The 19,202-nt window shown below is 40.5% G+C and overlaps 1 protein-coding gene and 1 long non-coding RNA gene across 2 annotated transcripts in view; both read left to right on the top strand.

Moving 5' to 3' along the window:
* The window catches only part of RORA (RAR related orphan receptor A), a 570,488-nt gene that overhangs the window by 87,934 nt on the left and 463,352 nt on the right, over positions 1–19,202 (top strand). The gene's annotated exons all lie outside the window — the stretch shown is intronic.
* Positions 880–5,683, top strand: LOC120373218. Its single transcript, XR_005585449.1, has 4 exons — positions 880–1,000; positions 2,332–2,487; positions 3,101–3,201; positions 4,259–5,683. It is a non-coding gene; the product is annotated as an uncharacterized LOC120373218 (long non-coding RNA).

The raw sequence follows: 19,202 nt of genomic DNA, 5'->3' as shown, positions 1-19,202 counted from the left end.
ATGACCATCATCTCCTTGGCATTCCTTCAGTTACTAGTGATACTCTTTCAATAGTGGATATGTTCAGTCTCTGTTCTTAAATGACATTCCACATTTTCTCATGTATGATGTCCCACCCAGTCTTTAACTGGCCAATTTATTCTATATACCCCAGGATAAATGCTCAGAATTATGTGAAATAATTTTAGGATTTTTTTTTTTACAGTGTCATGGGAGATGATAAATTTCATGCAGTCACTGAAAAATAACAGGCAAAGATGTGTGGAATGTCACCATCATTTGAATGAGAAGCTACACTTGGGACTTTGCTTGTATCTGAGCTCCTTAGTGCTATCATTAGTATTAATGTTTGACCTTAGGTACTTTGATGTTGAGAGAGGTTGTTTAATACAAAACATTAACAAGAAACCCCTGTGATTTGTAGGTGTAAATACAACTTACTATAATATTTTGTGTTGAAATTCATTCCTGCATCCAGGACAGAAGTTTTATGTAAGGCCTTCCTCATCAATTCAGTCTCTAACATGGGGACTGAGGCCCTTGTACAGTTCTTCTGTACTGGAATGAATTTTATCCTTGGAGAAATTATCTGGATTGAAAATGGATGTATGTTCAGTGAACTACTGTTTTCATTTGGAAATATGGATTTTATAGGGTCAGACACCTTGCATAGAATCAATAGAATAAAAATGGGTGTAGAAATACTCAGTTCCCTAATGGAAATTTTAGGAGTAATTAATATTTGTTCAGTGCTTTTGTAGGTTCGTTGTTGTTTGTTTTTATTTTCAAATTAGCTACTCCCATGAAAAAGAGTTTTGTTCACTTTAATGTGTTTCTTATGAGTTGTTCTTTTATCCCTATCTCTCCCATTTCTTCCCCAAGGAGATAAATTGTCACTTCATCCTTCTGAAGGAGTTTCTTCAGGTGAGGGGATTGTCTGAGAGCCGGAGGAAAAAATAGACTTGCATTATTTCCATGAAGATTTGTAAAAGTGCCAAATGTATGTTCTGATTTTATGCCCAGCTGGAAAGCCATTTAGTGTTAGAGACGTATGAATTCTCAGATTATTCATTGTATCCTTTTAACCCATTTTAATTCATAATGCTAAGTGATTTAAAAAAAACCCGTGAATGTGAATTCTACCTGATAGCTTCGTTAGCTTTTCTCCCCCATTCGTTAGCATCACAAATGAGTTGCTCTGTGCTCCAAATATTCTTCATGCTTATATCCTTTACTGTCTATTGGTATATGTACTAATCATGAAGCCAAAACTACTTTTAAAGCTACTTGCCTTATGGCAAGGTGCATTGAAGGTCAGTGCATTTCTTGTAGCATCATCACTTGAATTTTCCCCATTGTTGTTGATCATTTAATCAACATCCTGGTTTTGTAGGAATGATTCTTCCTTTGGAGAGTGGGATGGTATCTTATGCTTGAATGTTTAAAAATAAAATTAGGATTCAATAAATGGATCTGTGAAGATTTTCCCAATTTCAAAAAATAATTTAAAAAAACCATTATGTCTAGATAGATCTTGGGGATTGGACCTGGCAACCTAATTACATTGATACACAAGAGGAAGCATGGAGTTTAGTGGTTAAAGTATAGGTGTGGGAGGCAGGAAATTAGGGTTCTGTACCCACCTCAGTTACAGATATACCGTGTTACCATGGAGAAATCACTTAATTCCTCTATCCCTGTTATATCAGTTAATTAATGTTTGTAAAGTGCTTTGAGATCCTATGATAGAAGGTACTATGTAAGCACAAAGCAGCGGTAGTGGTATTAAAGAAGACAACAGGGCTTAATGAACAAATAATGAAATAATTTGTAAAATGTCAAAGGCCTGCAACGTTAAATCAGATTAAAATAAAATAAAATATACTGTCCCTATTGATTATTTCCAGAAACTTAATCAAAAGGGAAAATAGGTATAGCTATATAAGATTTCACATATTTCACGTGTTTTCTCATATATACTTGCTTTTCTCCTAACGTCTGTAAAGATTTTTGAATTATTAAAATGAAGCTGGTTGTTTGAATTTGGAAGATTTTGTATACAGTACTGTCCTGATAATCCCCTTAGCAATTATCACTCCAGAACATACTGTTTTGTACAATGTGCAACATGGAGTGTCTCTTTTCATTTATAGAGATATTCTTCACATCAGACAAAACCCTATGCCTGTAATCCTTAGTAGATCCCTGTTTCATCAGTGACACACTCAGCGTTTCATTTGTTTAATCATTTGAATGACGAAGATTTAATATTCTTCACTTGTCATTTTCTGAAGTAAATTGGCTGGTAATAGTCATATTAAATCTACTTAGTCATGAGGACCAGATCTGGTACCTGGAGCAACCCTGGGAGGCCTTGCTGAGTGCAGATTTGAGGTTGGAGGGCACAATCAGAATACCTCTGAAACCAGGTCTGAGACTCTGATGTTATTGCTGTGTGGAGAATGCCCCCTGCCATACTTTTCCTGGGTAAGTGTCTAAAGCTGTAATATTTTTATAATTGGATTTTAATGGTCATCTGATTTTTTTTTTATTTGCTAGTGCCAAAGGGGCAGTGATGTAAATGAAATTCTGCATCTTGCTGGGTAATTTATACAGAACACAGGAAAGTACACTGAGACAGTGAGCCAAGGGATACAACCTGTCTCTGCTTGTGCAGGGCCCTCTTGCAGTGGAACTGATGTGTCCTGTCGCATGAGGCGCTGTGCACGCTATCTGCCCCGCCCCACCCAGTGGATTCTAACCTTGCGGGGGTTCCTGTGTGTCAGTATGCCGTTGGGGTTTGAGGTTGAGCTACGGTGGGATGGAGAGGGACCAGAGTATCCATGATGCTGGGACTCCTCCATTCTCTCTTTGCCCTTTATGGAGGCAGCTCCTGCCATTAGGCTGGATGGAGTTACTTGCTGCAGAGCATGCCTTGATGAGGAGAGATCTTTTCCCCTGCTTCCCTCATGAGAAGTTTCCCAGCATCCAGCTGGGTTACCTTGGGTGGATGCAGGATTTTGGTCTGTTGTGTGTTAATATATTGCTTTATTCAAAACTCTGTAGTCTGGTTAATTAATTTATTATTGTTTTCATTTAGATCCTTCTGGATAAACCTATCAGACTTATTGAAAGTTATCCCCATCATTGTTAAGGATCAAAACTCTGGATCCACACACCCCAAATTTGGGTAGAGTTCAGGTATGGATCTAAATTTAGGTCCTTTGGCCCATCTCTAATTAATACTCTTCTTTATTAAAGGTTCTGGGTGCTTATCACTTATGAAAATCAGGCCACACATTCTGTAGCCTAAATATGGATTAGGAGCCTAACATTAGGCACCAGTTTTTGAAAATCATCACTCTTATAGCTAATCCAGCTTCAACGGAGCAAGAGAAGCATTTTGCTTCTGTCAAAAGTGAGGCTTGTATGCTCTTTGGTAACTGAGACTGGGGAACTTGGTGAACAGTCAAGTAAGAGGAAAAAGGTAGTCAGTCTCCCCCATCACCCTCTCCTGAGATACTCAGCCATCATTGTCATGATAAAAGCACTGTTCATGCTAGGGTTGAAACAGTGCTAGCAGTAACTGTGTTTAAACATGCCTCTGGTGCCAATGATGGATAGCACTGCAGGAAAAGTGTAACTTTCGCAGTGGTCTCAAACTGTCCCTTGTTTAACCAAGCTGGGAGAAGAAGTATTGAAAAACTGTTAAAGAATTGGACTGGGCTAGATGTTAAGTAAGGGATGTTGGTTAAGGTGCAAATTAGGGGAGAGAGCGGATTTTTTTTTAATATGAGAGGTGAAGGTGAAGGGAATAGCAAAAAAGAAGGCAGGAAGAGATGAAAAAGTAGGAAGAGAGAAAGCAAGGCAAGGTGAGAAAAATGTGAAATGGAACCAAAATAGACTCTGGTTTTCAGAGGTAAAGATGACAGAAATTAAAGTAGCTATTCATCTCTTCAGCTTGGCTGAATACAGAGGAGTGGAAAAGCTAAGGTCACTTTAAAGGGTAGGTCAGCAGTGTGACTTCATTGTTCTGTGCTCTTGCTGCAATGCAAGAGCCTAGAAAAAAGGAGCAAGATGAATTAAAGACATACTGGAATATATAGTACCTTTAAAAGTACAAAAAGATTCTGCTGATTCAGCATGAAACATTAGCAGCGATGCCTTAGAATGAATCAGTTTTATTCATACTTTTGTAATGCTCACCATGCAAGGGATGGATACCCCTTCAACTATATTTTCATGAACTGTCCCATAGGAACATGGGAATTACAATATTGGAGCAGACCAATGGTCCATTCAGTCCCATTTTTATCCTGACCATGACCAGTAGCAGCTTTTTCAGAAGGAAGTGCAAGAAAACCCAACATGGGTCAGTAATGGAATCGCTTGCCCACAGGTGAAAATTTTTCCCCTCACTTAAAGGTTGGCACATGCCCTGAAGCATGATGTTTTATCTCCCTTCCATATTTGCGTAATCTTGTGTAATAGAACTGCGAAAGTCTAATTCCTTTTGAATTTTGCTCTGCTATGGCCTCACTGGTGTGTGTGTGTGTATCTCTTTCCCCTGCCCTGTGTCTGTCTTTTCTGTTTAGATAATGAGATCTTTGGGGCAGGGACTGTTTGCTATCCTGTGTTTGTACATTCCACAGACAACAGTAAAACACATTTCTTTTTCTTACATGTATGTATAGACAGAAAATCTGATATTTGGAAACAAATGCAGTTTCGCAAGAGCGATGAAAAAATATACAGTAGTTCATTTTAAGGCATGATTATTTTCCCATTTGAAGTTACTGGAGAAATGATTGGGCCCTTCATGTAATTCCTCAGGATATGTCACTGTAGATCTCAGGTTTTTCAACACAACCGGAAAGTTCATAATAAAAATTAGACAACTTGGTATTTCACAAAAGGATTTGATTCTGAGTAGCATGGTTCTGTACACTTGTAGCTACACTGAGTTCTGGTTTCCAAAATATCCTGAAGTCTACACTGAGCCACTGACTTTATGTGACATACACATGTGTTATATATTGATGATGGGGAATTGAGGGCTTAAAAATAAACATCTTGGAATTTGGCTATGAAAAAGCAAACAATGATGAATCAAGGTAGATATTAGCCAATGCTCACACTTCCAATAATGTTGAGACTGTTATCCAGGGAAGTGCCAAATGAAACACTTTAGTTCTTGTGGCCAGTTTCTGTTGTACAAGTGTTTTAAAAGCAGATTTGATTGAACCTTGCTGTTTGAAAATGCTGCCTTAATCTTTTGTCAAGGACTTCTTAAAAATTAAAAATGTTACTTCAGCATTACTTTGATGTTTCATCATGTGTATATGTTCCAAGGTAATAAAATTGATACACTTTTGGCCACTTACTGAAGGGGCAGTCTCCCATTGGGCATTGACATTCCGTAGTAGTTAGAGAATTTGCATAATGCTGTCCTCAAATGCACACATTGTGGCTTTTTAAAAAAAATTGAGTTCATATTTCTCCCACCCCTGGATATTTTAATACCTGTATATTAAAATGAAAAAGTTAAATAAAGGAAAATGCCAAACCTCCTCAGAGGTTGTAACCATGTAACTTTCATACATTTTCTTTGGAGCGTTGGCTTCAGGACTTATTACTTACTTTTATGGCAGGGCACATCAGAATGAACATCTGAAGGTCTAAGTTACAGTAGCAGTAGATGCCCCACTCTGTGGCACAGTCTTTCTGCTCACCCTTCACAGTATACTGATGCACACTGTTTGCCAGACACAGTCCGACCAGCTAAAAGTAGTAAAACTTTCCTCTGGTTTTCTCCCAAATAAGCAAAGTCAAGTAAAATTGCTTTTAAAAATTTGAAAGTTGCAAAGCCAGATCTATTTTTTTCTATTAATTGGTTACTCTGGAGAACATAGAGTTCTGTATACAGTATGTTAATGATCTGCATTTATCTATGTCAGGTATTTTAATATTCATCTTGTTTGAACTCTCTTGCTTTTGTTAGTCTGGACTGTTTTCCTTACTTTCCCTGCTCATGTTAAAGGCTATATAGAAGCATCCAAATTGTCATTGTTGGGTTTTACAGTGTGAAGAGAATTTTGAGAACGTAGGTCTATCTGATGCCTTGGTTTTTTTATTAGTGTTTTTTTTAAATAGATTAAAACATAATTAAAATAACTGTAATAAGACAAACAAGAAAATATGGAATATATTATATAGCTGCATCAAAGCATGTTGAGGAAATCCTGAATATGAGTAGTTTCTGGGAATGTAAATAGAATTCACTGTGATTAAACTATCACTATATGGTAAGCCTAGGAAAAAGTAAATGCTTACAGCGATGGAGGAACATCATGTTAGCCTAAAAAGCCAATGGAAACACCATTGAAAGCTGGCTAGCAGTTGCTATTAGTTTTTGTAATAATACACTTTCTTCAGTAAGAAGAGTTCTATATTTCTCACACAGTGTGAATAACATCCTGTACATCCTGTTTTCTGTCTCTTACAATGACCACAAACTTTAATTAAAACTTTCCTCGTCCATTGTCTACAGACTTTTTTTCAATATCTGATTTCAGTGATACTATATTTCAAAAGAAAAGTGTGTGTGTGTGTGCTGGGGGAGAACGTTGGTGAGAGTGGTTATCTGGCTTTCATCTCTCCTTACAAATGGTGGAAAGATTGTTCCAAGCCGTGTTGGACTCCTATGAAGTGACAAACAAAAAGGAAACAGATCAGTTACGATTTCATCATTTGTCAGATTTCCTGGATGAAATGAAACTGGTGAAGTACAGAGTGACTGGCCAGACTTGTGAAACCCTCAGCATTCTTCAGGAGTCAACAGGCCAATAGTCAGGGGAAATGGAGGCCAAGGCCCTGGTGAAAATCATAAACTGGAACTGAAATAGCAGGGTTGTAGACAATTGTTTCATGAAAACTAGATTACTAAGGAGGAAGAAGCTGAACAAGTGGTGGTTAGTAAGGATGTGTGTCCCAAATCAAATGCACTCTTTCCCTGCCTTTTCTTGGCACCAGACGTTCTTTCAACCCTCCTGGTTTTAACTTGAAAGAGAACTTTGAGGAAAAGGGAAGAGGGTATTTCACAATGTCTTGTCTGCAGAAGGAACCATGGGAATTGGTCCCGTCAAAAGTTGCTATCAAGAAAATGAGAGAAACTTACTCTTGGTCACAATTCAGAGTGGATGTTGTCTGTTCAATATATGGACTGGGTGACAGTGTCTATGCAGTAGGGTTTGCAATGTCTGTTCGAACTTCAGTAGGAGAAAACAAAAATATAGGCGTCTCTTTTTGGGTTGCAAAATGGTATAATCCCTCTGCTGAGATGTTAAATATATTGAAGGACCTACTCCTGGATTGTAATGAGAGACAGTCAAAAGTACAGACACAGTTGACTAATCATGGGGATTTCATAAATAGAAGTTAGGTCATGACCATCCTGACCTTTCCATGTTCCTGAATAGGAGAGAAGTCACAGCTAAATGGGATGGGGGTTCTAGAATAAAACAAAGGATAGTGTTATGAAAAACGCTGAAAACCCCTGGTTTAGATACTCTAACATTGGACAAGAACCATGGCAATTTCTCATTTCAATGTAGGCAATCTCTGGTCAGAAAGGAATTGACTATAAAGAGGGAATATGAAAGGAGCAGAAAATAATGGATACAGGTTTTTTTCCCTCCTTCTCGTGTCCTTTCCTCTCACTACTACTGGGTAATTTGGAACTAGAAGAGAACTTTGTGTCTGTTAAATGCTGTTCTATTTCATAAAAGGCAAGAATTCCAGTTCTTGGGTCATGCAGTACTCTGTTAGCTAGCTAGTGTAAGTACCTTAGTGTTCCAACTCAGTGGTACTGAAGGAGTAATTGCACAGTGTTGAGATGTCTCAGACTCCAAGTAAAATATTATTTATGTAGGTAGATGCATAGTATATAATTGGATGAGGTTAAAGAGAGAGAAGATCTCTTGAAATTCTTGGTGGTTATGACCACATCATCAATACTGCAGTCTATTCAAATGAGAATCTGTTTCATAAGAGTGACATTCATCACTTTCCTTGTTCACGCAAACAAGAAAAAGCCCTATCAGGCTTGATATACAGGAAATTAAGAGACCATGAAGGTGTGTCTGAGGAAGACCTAGACACCCCCAACTCGGGTAATAGCATTTAATTGATTTAAAGGTATATTTCTCCCCCTGCACCACCTGAATGTGTGTCCTTTTGGGCCCCAGTCAGCGTAGTATCAGCAGGACAGAACATGACACCAGCACAGGATAAAATTCCATTTCTTAAACTCTGCATTTCTTATTCAAGCAACATCCTCATTAACTTATCCCATGGGCCAATTCCTACAGTACTTGGACCTTGGTCAGTCAAATCTCCCCTCAGCTTCAGTGAGGATTGCAGGATTGTATTAGCAGGAGTCTTGTAAGCAAGACACGAGAAGTAATTTTTCCTTTCTGCTCTGTGCTGATTAGGCCTCAGCTGGAGTATTGTGTCCAGTTCTGGGTGCCACATTTCAGGAAAGATGTGGAAAAATTGGAGAAAGTAAAGAAAAAAGCAACATAAATAATTAAAGGTCTAGAAAACATGACCTATAAGGGAAGATTGAAAAAATTGGGTTTGTTTAGTTTGGAAAAGAGAAGACTGAGAGGGGACATAACGGTTTTCAAGTACATAAAAGGTTGTTACAAGGAGGAGAGAGAAGAATTGTTCTTCTTAACCTCTGAGGATAGGACAAGAAGCAATGGGCTTAAATTGCAGCAAAAGAGGTTTAGGTTGGACATTAGGAAAATCTTCCTAACTGTCAGGGTAGTTAAGCACAGGAATAAATTGCCTAGGGAGGTTGTGGAATCTCCATCACTGGAGATTTTTAAGAGCAGGTTAGACAAACACCTGTCTGGAATGGTCTAAATAATACTTAGTGTTGCCATGAGTGCAGGGGACTGGACTAGATGACCTCTTGAGGTCCCTTCCAGTCCTATGATTCTATGATTTTACCCTAAATGTGTACTGTAGCATGAGGTTTCTGTCCTGAAGCCTGGCTGCTTTTCTGAAAATTATTCCTGCTGTATTAGAATGCTGTGTCCGTAACGTTTCATTGTGAGATACAGAGTTCCCACTATTTTAACACATTTTACAGTACAATGTCTTTCTTCAAATGGGAGTCCAAGGAGTGTTTTAGTCTTTGAAGCTGAAATATTTTGGCATTGCACTGGGAGATGAATTACTGTGATTTTCAAGGGTAATGTTACTGCTTGAGAAAAATCACGCCCTTAAAATGAAGAGTTAATCAATGGGCATTCCAACCACTCCATACTGTATATCTCATTATCTTGTAGGTCAGAATTCAGTACCCACCTCCTTCCCAATAGTGCTTCCATCAAAGGGCAGAAAAAAATCAGAGGGGAAAATACGCAAACTATTATTCATTTAATATGCAATTAATTTCAATTGAGCAGCACTTTATACACAACAAGTCTGAGGCACCTAAAAGCACTCCTCTCTCTGCGTTCATTAAAAGAGACACTTGCTATGTTGATGTGGTGGGCAGACAGGTTGAGGCTAGCACTGATCAGGGAAAAATGGACCATGTTTGTAAAGGCCAGAGTTTCAGAGAAGAAAAATAACCATCACCAGGTTTTGATGCTCAGAATGGGGGAGGGATAGCTCAGTGGGTTGAGCATTGGCCTACAGGGTTACAAGTTCAATCCTTGAGGAGGCCATTTAGGGAACTGGGGTAAAAATCTGTCTGGAGATTAGTCCTGCTTTGAGCAGGGGGTTGGACTAGATGACCTCCTGAGGTCTCTTACAACCCTGATATTCTATGAATACTTAATTTCTGTCAGAGAAAACAAATGATTTTCTTGAAGTATTCCCACTTCAGAAAGACTTTTTGCACACCAACACTCAGAATGTGTCTTGGCCAAATCAGCATTTTGTGGGTTGCCGTAGTTATTTGGGTGAAATCCCCTATGTGCTTTAGGCTGACAGGGTCTTCGGTGTAATATTGGTGGTCCGCTGTTACACCTGCTTTAGGACTATTCCTTGTAAGCCATTTCTCATTAGTCGATAATTTGTCTGTTTTCTGATTTGTTTGTAAATGATTGCTGGTACTTGTTGATTTTGTTGTGGCTGCCTTTGTAATCATTGCTCAGCACTTAGCTATTAAGTGCCACACACAAATGAGTAAAATGTAGTGTAAGATTTAGTTCACGTAGAATATGAAAGAAAAAGGATTATCTTCTGATTGCATGTTCATAGAGGAATAATACCTGTTACAGGGCAAGCTAAACTTTAGACCCCATTTGTAGTTCTTCCTGAGTGCACCCAGGTTTTGCTACCTGCTCCTCTCTCTGGGTGGAACCACATGGTCCTACTGCTGAATCTCTGGGTTGCAGCAGCAGCCCCCTCTCCCCCTCTTTCCCACTGGTATTAACATGTTAACAGGCCCATGTGGTTTTTGGCATCTGTTTCTGTGATTATGAACCAAATATATTGTCGCTTAGTAGAAGTCCTTCCTTCCTTTAGTGTAAAATATAGGGGTCGCTTTTTTTTTCCAGCTGTTGCCAAACCCTGGTATGTGAGATCAAAGATTTCCCCTAGTATACGAAATAGTTATTAACCCTGGTGTCTCTTGACAAATCTGACTTTTCATTAGGACTGCTGTAGTCATAATGAGAGAGCCTGTGTATAGCCCTCCAGGACTCTGTGACAGCATGCTGGGCTGTAGGCATACCTTACTAGGACCTCATATGCTGTCTAAGAATGCATATCAGCAGAAAAATAGCTACTGAGACACTAATGCAAATAATTTGTTTCTAGCAACTCACTGAGGTCAATGTTGATTCTTATTTTTTTAATCTGAAAGCAATAAATACTCTGCTAATTGTAAATATAGCATGTACACACAATTTGCATGACACCAAATATTGATTGCTGTGCAGTTTTCTGTTAAATTCCATATTAATTTAATACTTTTTCAGTAATGGAAACAACGCTAATGTGAAAATCTAGCTTTTTTTCCCTACTGAATTGTCAGTTACCATCTGCCTTTTTTTCTGTCTTTATTAAAGGAGGGAGTTTAAATTTGTAACTGAAATGTAATTAATATGTAATTGGGTTAGGGTTATCATTTAAAACCTTTGCCATTATTTTTCACCTTTAAATTGTGTATGAGGCTGGGACAATGGAAAGGGAGTGTCACAAAGTGAGAGAAGATACATAATGGGAAAGGCAATGAAATCTCTTCCCCATCTTGTTCTAATGATCAGAACTCCCCTGACAATGAACCAACCATATTTGATATTGTTGGGGTTAAACCTATTGCTTCTAGAGGTAAAAATGTTCATTACTGGGAATGACAAGGCGGGCGAGGTAATATCTTTTATTGGACCAACTTCTCTTGGTGAGAAAGCTCTGTATAAGCTCAAAAGATCGTCTCTCTCACCAACAGAAGTTGGTCCAATAAAAGATATTTCCTCACCCACTTCTCTAATATTACCTCTCTAATGCCCTGGGACTGACGAAGCTACAACACTGCATATGTTCCTGGGAGTGGCATTTAATGTATGTATGTATAGAAAATATACCATAGCTGCACTGATGGTAATGAAATGGATCTCCCTGAAACAGGGATGATGTCCTCATGCGTAATGAATGCCACGGTGGAAGGTAATGATCAAATCCTATTCCAGATGGAAAAGTTACAGATGTCCTTTTTGGTTCTAACATACAGTATCTATGACTCTGGCATCGTTAAACTGTTCCTAGATTTTGGCCAAGGCTGCCGTTATATTCATAACTTGCATTTATAATTGTACCTTTGATCCCCAGCATCCCAGAGTTCTTTAACAGATATAGGGATGGGCTCCAATCCTCCAGGCAGCTACAAGTGGGCACAGAGGTTCTCCTGTCTGGTGCGTTTATCCACACTGGGGCTATGGTTTTTAGTCACTACCAATGCACAGTAAGCAGAATTTGCCCGATAGAGGTGGACGTTTTTGATAGTGCATGGAAGCAGAAAGGACAAGAGATAAAGAAAAGGGAAGAGCATGGTAATATTTTTATAGAGATGCTTGCAGGGATCCCATCTTGACTGGGTGTGTCCAATTCCCCTCCGTCCCCTGCCTGCCCCTTTAATGTTTTTTAGATTAACTTGTAAAATTTATTTACCTTTTCAGAGTAAGATATCTATAAAATTAGTGAGCGACTGCTAGACCCTTGATAAGTTTGCTGATGAACTATATAGGATTAAGTTGAGCAGTTTCCAAGTTCGATGTTTTCGTCAAGGAACTCAACACATTCTGGACAAAACGTTTAGGGGAAAAATAACATGATGGTGACAGAAGAATTCCAAAGCTCTTTGAAATGCTTTATCAACTAATTCCAACTAAGAACAGCTATATGTACACTGTTTTTTTTTCCAATCCATTTATCATCTACCTAACAAGCTTGTGGCATATATGTATATTTGTCTAGGAATCAGAGACAAATGTTTAGAAAGTCTACTGGGAATCCAATTAATCAATCTGATTCATTACATTACTTAGTAGTAGTGATGACTGAGCCTCAAAAGGTTTGCCATTTTCTCTGCCTAAAGTTCAGTGGATTCCAAGCCATAACACGGAGATTAATATCTTAACTTTTCTTATCCAAAGATACTGTCAAATGTCTCTAAAGATTGCAGCTGGACTGAGAACAGCTTTTTTTTTCTTTTCTCTGTGTTATCGATTCTGCCTGAAGCTGAAACAGAAAGAGGATAGAAACACAAAAATAAAGGTGAGGGGGGATTTTAGTAAAGGTTTGGGTCCTTTTCAAATTGTATGAGGCCATTTACATAGTCTTTTATTTTGTCTCTTCACCCACCCCTACTTAACTGCTTGTAGAGATCTTTGAAATTCTATTACTTTATTCATTAGAGATTTGCCTGCTATTTTCCCCTTTCTCTCTTTTTGTCTCTTTGGGATTCTGTGAACTTTTTTCCTGTACGCTGTGCCAACAGCAGATTTTGTCGGAGTGTTCTTTTCCTCATTAACATGAATCGAAGTGAGACGTCAGAAACCCCGGGACCATTTGCAATGACAGGACACTGCCAATGCTTTTTTCTTTTATAGCCCATAGGAATAAAACTATGCAAAGCATCATTTCATTATTCACATTATGATAACCTGCATAAGTTACGGATCATAAGCTAGGGAAATCATTTTCATGCTGTCCATTGTCAAATACCCAAAGTTAAAATTTTGAGAGGAAAAATGAAAAAGAAAAAACTCTAATGATACCACTAGTAGCTTTTTGGTATGTCAGTTTCTCTCCAATAAGTTTGTCAATTTAACATGTTAGTGTGCATAAATGAAGTGGCGATAAGCAATGTCTTTTTATATTTTGGCATATATTGGAATTGGTACCAGTATGTTTTCTGATGATGATGAGATGTTCTGGGACTAGATCCAATGCCCATTGAAGCTAATGGATGCCCTATATTGACTTCATTTGGCATTAGATTAGGCCCTAATGACCTGATTCAGCAAAGCACTTTAAGCATGTACATATGTCCACAGACTTGAGAAAATGCTTAGTCAAATGTACACTTAAGTGCTCTGCTGAATTGGGACCCTAGTACACAAGGTGAAAGAAATATTCATTTTAGTAAACTAGTCAAGTATTCACTTGCAAAATGAATTAAAAAAAATAAGTATTTGTTGATAAATAATTTACCACCTTTCTGTGAAGTAGCTTTAAAAGGTCACTGTCTGATTGGTTTGTGTGTTTGTTTTATTAAAAAAAATTATTTTCAGTTGGGGCCTCCCTACTCACTGTGCTTAAAGGCTGTGCCTTTGTAGTAATGTTGACACTTGCCCTAATTCTCTCATCTCCCTGGGAGAATTTACACAGTCCTGAGTGAGTTGCAGTCTCTAGCATTGGGTAAGGCCAGGTCTAAACCACAAACTTTGGCCAATGCAAGTTATGTAGGCATAAAGCCACCACAGTTAGTATATTGCTCTTGTGCATGCATACTTGCAGCACCAACGCAAGGAGCCATGTGTTCACCTGGAGTACTTGTGTTGATGCACAGTCTGGTGCACCATGGGTAAGTATCCCAGTGTGCAACTCACCACCGTCCAGCACACTGTCTTTTGGGAAGTTTTGGCAATGCATTGTGGGGCAGAAACGAGTCATGCAGTGGGGACTGGGAACAGAGGGTCAAGTTCACATCATGCAACTTTCTCCATCCCATAATGTCATCTATGTCCCATAATTCTCATGCCTTTTTAAAAAAAAAACATTCGCATGGCCCTCCTTGCTGGCTGTCATCTCTGGCAGAAGCATTGAACCTTGTACAATTCTGCACTATTGTCATGAGCGTTGCAAGCACAGGATGCATGATTCCACGGTATTTGCAGAGCTGCAAAGAGAAGTGAATCAGTGGGGAATATGATGATTTCTTGGAAGCCAGATTTCTGTAGGAAATAGTGAAATCCAGTTCAAAGTTGTTGTTGGCATTCACAGAGTGCTTCTTCTGGGCCTTAGAAATGAGCACTGACTGGTGGGATCGCATCATAATTCAGGTTTGTGATGACAAGCAGTGTCTGTAGAACTTATAGATATGCAAGCCTCAATCCTGGATCTGTGCACTGAGCTTGCCCCATCCCTCCAGTGCAGGGGCACCAGAATGAGATCAGTGCTGTCAGCAGAGAAGCTAGTGGTAATCATACTGTCTAAACTTGCAATGCTGGATTGCTGTTGGTCAGTGGGAAATCATTTTTTAGAGTTGGATAAAGTGCTGTGGGAGTTGTCATGCAAGTGCTCAGGACCACTAATCATCTCCTGCTACGCAGTACTGTGACTCTCGGTCATATGCAGAACATAGTGGAAGGATTTGCAGCAAAGGGATTCCTGAATTGTGGGGGATCAATAGATGGTGCACACATTCCTATTTTGGCACCAGCCCATCTTGATCCAGAGTATGCCAATGGAAAGGGCTACTTTTCAATGGTTATGCAAGTGTGGTAGATCACTGGAGGTGCTTCACAGACATCAATGTTGGATGGTGAGAGAAGGTGCATGATGCTCATATCTTTAAGAAAACAGGACTCTTCAGAAGGTGAAAGCAGAGACTTTCTTTCTCGACTGGTGACTTAATATTGATGAGGTGAAATGCCAATAGTGATCCTGGGGGACCCACCTACCCCTTGCTCCTTTGGCTATGAAGCTGAACACCAGTCACCTCAACAGCACCCAGGAAAGATTCAACTACTGGCTCAGCAGGTGCAGAATGACAGCTGAATGCACATTTGGTAGGTTGAAGGGACACTGGCATGGGTTTACTCACAAGATTGGATTTCAGTGGGAAAAAAATCCCAGTGGTTATAGTTATTGCTTTGTCCTGCATAACATCTGTGAAGCAACGAGGGAAGAGTCACAGCTGGGTTGGACGTCGGAGGAGGAGCAGCTGCCTGCAGAGTTTGAGTGAACAGCCAGAAACAATGGCTATTAGAAGAGCTCAACACAGAGTTTTGAGGCCTTGAAAGAGCGTTTTAACTATGATTCATGATAATGTGTTGTGGGTGGACTGTGCTCTGCCTTGCCCTGGAATTTGGCAGCCTGTTAGGAACTATGTGTTGGATGTTGTATATTTATGATAGTTACACTGTGTGACGGTGTTTGAGTTCTGTCACACTGTACAATAACAAGTAAGTGAGTGCTTCCAATATTGCTAGTCATTCTGCAGCATATGTTGTGAACTAATAAAGATGAATTACTTTCCAAAAAATATAATTTTATTGAGTAACACAACCAGTGCAAAACAAATCTGTGCAATTTTAAAAGCAGATACATTTAAAAACTTAATAAATTAATAGAACAGAGCTTAACAAGGGGAGTGAACATTCATGTCCATTTTGGTTATGCATACAACAACCGTGGCTCTCCCAGATGAGTGTATGTGAAGCTGTGGTTGTCCTTACTGTCCCCCACTGTAGAGTGGTAGATCCGGCCCCTGACATCACATGGCATGTTGAAGGGAGGTGCAGGTAAGTGCTGAAATGGAGTTCTCCATGGGCTGCAAAGGGATGTTGCGTTACGCCCCATTTTGTTCATAGTAATATTATGATATGTGTATGGAATAATTATGTTGTATTTTGTGCAAGTTAAGGCATGTGAGATATCATTGGAAAAGTTATGATTCACTGAATATGATTATCTTATTTGTAGGTATGTATCATTTTTGTATCTGAAGTTAGGAATATTGTCTATGCACCTGTTACAAAGGTTTTACACGTGGGGAACACACACTACACAGAATGCCATCAGTCTAGATTGCTGGCTGGAAAGGGCCAGTAGGAAGAACGATAGGTCTTAGAAGATGCTAATCTTTTACTGGGAAAGCCTTCCTAGGCAAGCCTTCTTGGGGACGTTGCAAACAGGCTTTGCATTATGGTTGCATGGTCATGTGATCAAGTCACCTGGTACTGGACTCTGTGATAATAGTACTTTTCCACTGACCGGGGGTGAGAATCACACTGGAAGACAAAAGTTTCCTGCCATATATAAAACCTGTTTAAGGTAGGGGAGTGACATAATCAGGGTTGGTTCTTCACTGAATCCCCACCCAAGATGACTGCTGTAAACATCTAAGAAAAAAACTGAAGGAGTAGAGAAGGACTGAGTCCAGACTGGAAAGTTGTCTAGCCTGTGAATGGAATATCTGAAGTTTTAAGCTGCAGCCAAGTGCAGCTGGCCTTCAAGAATCTCTGCAATCTGCCTAAAACATTTAGGGTGAGATATTACTACTTGTAACCAGTTTCTTTAGTATCTTAAAGCTTAGATTGCGTGTTTGTTTTATTTTCTGGGTAATCTGCTTTGATCTGTTTGCTGTCCCTTATAATCACTTAAAATCCATCTTTGTAGTTAATAAACTTATTTGGTTTTGTCTAAAACCAGTGTGTGTGTAAATTATAACTTTGCAGCAGAAAGCTGTGCATATCCCTTTTCACACTGAGGGAGGGGTGAATTTCATGAGCTAACCCTGTATAGTTCTCTGTGCAGCGCAAGAGGGTACAATTTTGGATTTACCCTTTAGAGGGGTGTGCACTTGACTACTGGGCAATTCCTTAGCTGAGTCTTCCCATGCAGAGCTGATCTCAGCATCTGTGTGTATAGCTGCAGCTGGATGTGTCTCTGCCTGTGTGTATGCTGGTGAAAAAGCAAGCTTGGAGAGCGTGGCAACTTGTCACAGCAGCACAGTGTAAAGGGGAACCCAAGCTGGTGGGTCAGGTGGGCTCAGTGGTACCCCAGTTCCAAGTGGCACTCTGGCAGGGAACCCGTCACACCGGGATTGTTGAACCTGTAGGTGCACAGGAGTCTGCAGCATCTGTTTTTGCTGCTGTAGAATCCCCATTATGTCCTGGTGCATTTCCCTGTCCTTTTCCTGCTTCTTTCTCCTCTCCACTCTTTCTTTCTCAAGGCTGTCTGCAATGTTCACCCTGCAGGCCCATTGCTTATGGTCGGATGCAGCACTGGCTTGCCTGACTGGCACCGTTTTCCACAGGCAGTGGTGATTTTAGCTGATATCTCGTTCCTGAAGGTAGCAAAGGCACAGAGAACACAGCTGCTGCTGGTGTCCTGAAGCTGCCCAGGCCTGTATGCCACTAGTCTGTGTACTGCAATGGTGCCTGCTAAAATTCTTGCAGACTGGCATGGGAAAATGTCCTCACATGGAGGAAGAAATAGGGCTGCGAATGCTAGAAATGTTTAGGAGAGGATTGCAGAGTACCTCCATGAAAGTTTCATTGAGACCTCTCAGGTGTATTCAGGGAACACCCTTGTGTACATTAACAAACTGCTCCCCAACCTATAGGGAAATGAACAGCAGATAACAACTCCACCTCTCTAATACTAGTAAATGAAAAGTTAATAGTGCTGTCCTGCAAAAGTGGAGATGCCATCATTGTAATGGGAAATACATTGACATATTTACCTGCAGTTCCTTCCCCTGCATTGGGCTTGGCAGTACTTGACTGCTGGGATTGACTGGTCTGCAGTGGAGTCTCAAACAGGTCCTAGCTGGCGGCATAATTGGACTTGCCAGTTACGTGCTCCTCATTCTCCTCCTTTTCCTCCTGCTTGTCCTCGCTGTATCCACAGTGGTCCACCGAGTATGGCATGAATCTCTTTATAAAAGCAGCAGGTCTGTGGCTCAGCACTGGATTGCCTGTTGGCCTCCCTGTCCTCCTAGTATGCCTTCCGCAGTTCCTTCACTTTCACACAGCCCTGCTGCTGATCCCTGTCGTACCCCTTCTCCTATATCCCCCAAGCAATCGGCTCATAGGTGTGCACATTTCTATGGCTGGTCCATAGCTGTGCCTGCACTGTCTCTTGTCAACAGACCCAGGAGATATCGCCTGTTTACTCCAGGCCAGAGCACATCTGGAGCACGGAGCTGGCATGGTAGTTCAAAGTTCAACAGCGGAGAGCTGCTAGGTGCTTGCCAAGCTGGACGATCAGGAAAAGCATTTGAAATATGTGTGGGGTTTTAAAGTGTGTGTGCGGGAAGGGCAGATTTTTTGGTCTCTGTGAATACCACTGCCCAGGGGTCAAAATTATGACCAGAGCGGTCATTGTGGGACGGCTGCTGGAGGACTGTGAGGGTTGATATAAATAACGCAGCCTCTACATTTGCACTGCATTGACTGCAGCACATTGACCATGGTTCAGCGCCATTCGGGAACTTGGTGTTACTGTGTCGCTGTAACAGGGCACTTACATCGGTGAGGAAAAAAACTGTGTAGAAGCATGTGTAACTAGGTCGACACAGGGCATTTTCATTGACCTAACATGGTAGTGTAGATCAGGCCTTTGAGAATGCCAATGGTGAAACGAGAGAGAAGTTTGAAGGGCTGCCAACTGTCTAGTTGCACAAACCCAAACACCGTTGCCCTGCCCCTTCTCTGAGGCCCTGCCCCAACTCACTCCATCCCTCCTCCCTCCATCTCTTGCTCTCCCCCACCCTCACTCACTTTCACCAGGCTGGGGCAGACAGTTGGAGTACAGGTCTGGGTGCAGGCTTTGGGAGGGAGTTTGGGTGCAGGAGGGGGTGAGGAGTGCAGGCTTTGGGAGGGAGTTTGGGTGTGGGGTGAGGGCTCTGGGCTGGGGCAGGGCATTGGGGTGTGTGAGGGTTGAGGGGT

Source organism: Mauremys reevesii, linkage group 10 (genome assembly GCF_016161935.1).
Source record: "Mauremys reevesii isolate NIE-2019 linkage group 10, ASM1616193v1, whole genome shotgun sequence".
NCBI lineage: Eukaryota > Metazoa > Chordata > Testudines > Geoemydidae > Mauremys > Mauremys reevesii.
Note: the sequence above shows the minus strand (reverse complement) of the source record. Positions and strands in the feature narration are given on the sequence as shown.